The sequence below is a fragment of the Thermobia domestica genome, chromosome 16 (genome assembly GCF_964235325.1).
Source record: "Thermobia domestica chromosome 16, izTheDome1.hap1.1, whole genome shotgun sequence".
Lineage (NCBI taxonomy): Eukaryota > Metazoa > Arthropoda > Insecta > Zygentoma > Lepismatidae > Thermobia > Thermobia domestica.
In genome coordinates this window covers 16,763,900-16,770,082 of record NC_137469.1, presented here as the reverse complement: position 1 = coordinate 16,770,082, position 6,183 = coordinate 16,763,900, and positions in this window count along the sequence as shown.

The following is a 6,183-nucleotide window of genomic DNA, read 5'->3' as shown; positions in this document are numbered from 1 at the left end:
GACGTGTTTGCTGTATGCGTTCAAACTGGGGTCAAATACCGCTGCAGTAGGGCGAAAGATATACCAGGCATTGGTGAGGGTGTTGTAACCACGCGGACAGTGCAGCGGTGGTTTAACAAGTTTAATGACGGTGGCGAAACACTCGAAGACGAACCACGTGCAGGAAAATCAACACATGTACAAAATGAAGATCTTCAGACAGCAATTGAGGCGAACAGTGGCCAGACATATGAGGAACTGGGACTACAATTCAGTGTGAGTGGAGAAACCATTCGGCAGCACCTCCGTCAACTTAGAAAGCACTACAAGTTGGGTCGATGGGTCCCACATGATTTGACTCCGGGCCAGAAGGTATCGCGAGCAGCCACTTGTGTTTTTTTGCTGTCTCGTCTGAGGAAGGAGCCATTTCTGGGCAGGGTGTTGATATGTGATGAGAAGTGGGTCCTGTACGAAGTTTCACGGCGCCGTCATCATTGGTTAGCATCCCATTAACCGGTTCCAAAACAGCCGAAACCAGCACCGCATGGTTGTCCTGTATGTTTTGTGGATTGCTCGCGGCACCGTGCATCAGGAACTCCTACCAGCTGGTCAGAGCATCAGTGCAACTGTGTACTGTCAGCAGTTGAGCAGTGTTAAAGAAAAACTCAAAATTCTGAAGCCAGCACTTCTGAATTGCAAAGGGGTCCTGTTACAGGACAACGCTAAGCCTACGTGGATAGGATGCAGTAGCGTACGCAGGAACTTATTTCGGAGAGGGGATCCAATCTCAATAGGAGGATATTTTATATTAAAATTTCTAAAATTGCCCCTAAAATTAGTCTAAATTTACACAAAAGTCGAAATTTGGGGGGGGGCGCGAACAACCAGGATCCCTCTGCGTACGTCCCTGGTAGGATGTCCCGGGACACCTTGGATGGGAAACACTATTACATCCGCCATTCTGCCCGTATATTGCACCGTCCGACTATTACCTCTTCCATTCCTTGGATAATCACCTTAGAGGACGCCAGTTCAAATCCCTATTAGAGGTGCCAAATGTACTTGATACCTTCTTCGGTTCTCGGCCCACCAAAGTTCTACCGCGATGGAATCCATGGCCTTCCAGAACGTTGGCAAAAGGTCGTCGATGCTGATGGGGACTATTTTTGATCTTCCAGGTACGTCTTAGGTGACATATCATTGTTCGGAGGTGGTGGGTGAGAAAGCGACAAAACTTTCTTGGTTAACTATATAAATATAGTCGATCGTTCCGTCCAGGACTGGTGTAGTATATAAACACAGCCGACCACTCCGTTTAGGACGGGTGTGGTATATAAACATAGTCGACAGTCTTTTCAGGGTTGGTGTGGCACATAAACACAGCTGGCCGTTTCTTTCATGATTGGCGTGGTATATAAACACACCATGTAGACGAAGAGCACAGGTGTAGTTTGAAATCCTTATTTACTTCTAATTTGTCAAATATGTCCTTCAATATCCAATAGGCTTTGGATGGCTTTTAGGGCGCCTATTTTTCATCTCTGAAAAGGCTGATAGCTGTCCCTAGAGGCTAAATATTTTAAAATTCAAGAAATTTGTGTGAATTGCACTGGATTGATTTTAAAATAAATATGTGGTTTCATGTCACATTATTACGTCGTTTAGGCTAAAGGAGATGAACGAACGATTATAAAATATTCGATGAAATGATAACGTGGGAGGAAACGAAAGACTTATGAGAAAATTCATGTACACTATGTTGTCAGAAACCAACTCACGTTACCTGGTGTCGAGCCAGGGACCACTCTTACTAGAGGTGGGCGCTCTACCACTGAGTCACCGTGCCACTTGGATTGTTTAACGTCCCTTTTTCACCACCTAGGCTATATGAGATGGTACCCACATTTATAAAAATGAGATCTACGGCAATATTAAAATTTGTATTGTATCCAAGGCAAGTACAGTCTTGTTTAAAAAACTCAATTTAAAAAAAGCCATTTTCTGGTAACCTACGTGAGAATTCCTAACACTTTGACTCTAGATAAAGATCTTCATTGGTTAATTAAAAAACCCACATTTGTATGACTTGATTCAAACTTAAGGCTTTTCAAAGAGATGTGGGTGACCAAGTTTTTAGAGCAAGACTGTACTTTCAATGGAAATCAAAACCGGCACCCCGCGCAAGAGCCACTCGACCACGAGGATAAAAGTTCACTAAAAGAAATATCCGTCTGTCTAAGAAACCTTGAACCACGAGACAATCAAATCACCAAAGAAGTCGTGCACACGTACTTGTTTTGTTTGTGAATCCAAGAACGCCATTTTGTTGCGTCCAATAGCAACGTTCATCTTCTTTCAAAGCAAAACCATAGACTGTGCGGTTATTTCTTAGTAGCGAAAAGTTGTCAACATGTCTCTAAGAAACACGGAAGAAAGTTTAAGCTGATGACACACAATAGTTGTCTTTAGTACTAGATCTGTCTGAAAAATGCCCAGTTGATTGACGACCTTTCAAACAGTCAACCGACAATCAAATACAATATCTGTCTTACCAATTCTACCTTAACATTAGTCCTGCTTGTTCATGCCCAGCTGATTGACGACCTTTCGAACAGTCAACCGACAATCAAATACAATATCTTTCTTACCAATTCTACCTTAACATCAGTCCTGCATGTTCATGCCCAGCTGATTGACGACCTTTCGAACAGTCAGCCGACAATCAAATGCAATATCTGTCTTACCAATTCTACCTTAACATCAGTCCTGCTTGTTCATGCCCAGCTGATTGACGACCTTTCGAACAGTCAACCGACAATCAAATGCAATATCTGTCTTACCAATTCTACCTTAACATCAGTCCTGCTTGTTCATGCCCAGCTGATTGACGACCTTTCGAACAGTCAACCGACAATCAAATGCAATATCTGTCTTACCAATTCTACCTTAACATCAGTCCTGCTTGTTCATGCCCAGCTGATTGACGACCTTTCGAACAGTCAACCGACAATCAAATGCAATATCTGTCTTACCAATTCTACCTTAACATCAGTCCTGCTTGTTCATGCCCAGCTGATTGACGACCTTTCGAACAGTCAACCGACAATCAAATGCAATATCTGTCTTACCAATTCTACCTTAACATCAGTCCTGCTTGTTCATGCCCAGCTGATTGACGACCTTTCGAACAGTCAACCGACAATCAAATGCAATATCTGTCTTACCAATTCTACCTTAACATCAGTCCTGCTTGTTCATGCCCAGCTGATTGACGACCTTTCGAACAGTCAACCGACAATCAAATACAATATCTTTCTTACCAATTCTACCTTAACATCAGTCCTGCTTTTTCACGCCCAGCTGATTGAGGATCATTCGAACAGTCACGCGACAATCAACATACAATACCTGTCTTACCTGTTCCACATTATCATCAGTCCTGCTCGGTGAAGACCTCTTGTTCTATGGACCGTCTTCCATTCTTTGTACTTCTCTTTGAATCTTTTGTGACACTCAAAAGCACGTGGGCGTGACATGGTTTCTCTACATACATTTTAGAAAGCATTTGAAATGTTTCTAATGGAATTTTTCTCCAACCGTACCCGAAATTTTAGGTTGATTTGTTGCTTCACTTTCCTCAGATCTCACAGCTGAGTGCCTGGAAAGACAAAAGCTTGAACACGAACGTGTTAAATTCAAAATATAGTGGCTGAATTCAGCTGAGATTATAGTCATGCATTACCAAGAGATCATATTATATGACGAAATAATCACCCTACTCTATTTGACCCATGACCCACATAGCAGATCAAGTTCGCATTGTTTTTAGACAGACCCTGTATGTTACACCATCTTCTTCTTCTTTTTTTGTAAACATCAAACAATACGACAGTTGGGAAAGTGGGTCATTTAAGAGGCTTCATCCCGGCGAAACTAAAATACCGCTAATTTTACAGTAATTAAGTGATATCTTCCAATAGATAAAATATAATCGAAATGTGGAACAAGAGCGCCCTAGATAATATCATTTTACATAAGATACTGTTATCACGACTCACTTATCTGCTTTCGATTTCGAGCCATTATGAAAATCGGCATTTATTTTCGCGTTTCTAAACGGCTGAAAACAGACAGCCACTAGGTGACTTGTGATAACGGTACCTCACGCAAAATAATATTGTCTAGGGCGCTCTTGTTTCACATTTCAATTATCTTTTATCTGTTGGGAGATATCACTTAATTACTGTAATATTAGCGGTATTTTAATTTCGCCGGGATGAGGCCTCTTAACGCCATTAAACGAAATAATGTTTGTTGTTTTAGAGCTTCCATTTAGTTAATAAATTGTGTACCTGATAATTACGGCAACTTTAAATGTGTATCAAAATTTCTGGTCTATTTCTGGAGAAAAGATATGAAAGCATTTATTAGTTTGTTCAATTGATTTTTTATTTGATTTTTTAAATTATTCATAAAACAAAAACAAAAATGTAAAGCGTAAATCGACAGCCAGAGCTCGAGAAAGTTTCTTCTGATCCCTAGGAGTCAGTTCTTGAAAATCAGGCGTCGCAATAATACAAATCAAATTTGATACATAGGCCTACACCTTTTGGCCTTACAAAAACTAGAAGCTTACCTTAATAAACCGGAGAATGATTTCTGTGGGTATAGTCTCTCTTTGAAATCTAGTGGAGGATCTAGCCTTTTGCCGGGGGGTCTATGCTGCCTGTTTTTTGAATAACAAAAATAATTTAAGGTATTATTTATATGTATATTTTTGAAAGTTTATAGTAAACTCATGGTATACCTATCATAGTATAGGTTATGGCTGCCCCCACCTCCCCCAAGTTTTTACTTTCTAGATCCGCCACTGCCGAAATCCAGATTTTTTCGATAAATTTAGTGTAATTGTAGGGCCGATTTTACAAATGTTAATACAATTTATCTTTATATTGAATTTAGATCCCCCGTAAGTTTTGGCTCCCTCCCGAAATAAATTCTTGCGTACGCGCCTGATACAAGGCTATTCCTCAAATATCCAGTAATAGCAATTGTAGCCAATATACTCGTGATTTAAGTTTTACAAAGGAGGAGTATATGTTTAAGCCTATGTATGATATATTTTGTAGTTTTAGCACTGAAACACTAATCGTTCACTTTTTGAATGAATCCAAATCCTCTAATGATGGTTGATTCAAGTGGAAACTTTGAATTTTATAAGGAATTCATTTTGTAATTAGTTTTTAATGCATAAAATTCAGAACTACTTCCAAGTAATAATTTGTAATACTAACATCAAAAGGACCTAAGCGTCAGGTTCATTTTTTTTTTCAGTTTCTTATCCGCCTGGTGTTCAGGAATTTTTGAGCCCTGCCTATAGAATGATATGGATGTAACTTTATCAATTTTAAAGCTTTATCAACACTCTCCTGGGACAGTTCATTCTGACAACAGCTTTTGTCAGCCCTTCCTGCTATTCTAGTGGCTAAGACGCGCATTTTTGGTACAGATGACCCCCAGGTTCGATTCCCGGTGGGAGGGAATTCAATGTATTATAATGATAGAAATTCAACATTTGGTCTATGTATTATTTAGCCCCAAGTGTTGAAAGCTTTTGCCGGCGAGATGGCGTTGTCCTGTAATCCAGTTATTCTTTAGGCGTGAAAGTGTGGTGGGGAGCAGCTTATAATGTGAAGAATGATCTTGCATGGCGGATGAATAGGTCTCTTTCTTTATAACATCTGTGCTATGTAAGGTCCCAACATACAAAAACTCCAAAAAGCTTAAAAGTTTTATTTTAAAAAAATCATTGGAGAGCGAAAAACATGTTTAATGAACCTTACACAACCTATTTTCAAGCAAAACACTTGGATGTTAAACCATAAAACATTAAACTAAATATTTGACGATATATACATATATAAGGTGTGTTCGAAAAGTATAAACTCTTAGTTGGCAAAAATACGTTTATTGATTTAGAAATACGAAACACTAATCCCCTTCAAAACAGGCCCGTAGCCAGCCCAAAAATGTAGGAAGGGGGGCGATCTAACTATATTATAGTTCACAACCATATTATAGTTTAATTTTCAAGCTATTCTGAAAAATTTAGGGGGCCGGTAAAAATTTAGGGAGGGCCGGCTCCCCTAGATCCCCCTGAATACGGGCCTGCTTCAAAGCAGTCTCCTTGGTAATGCACACACT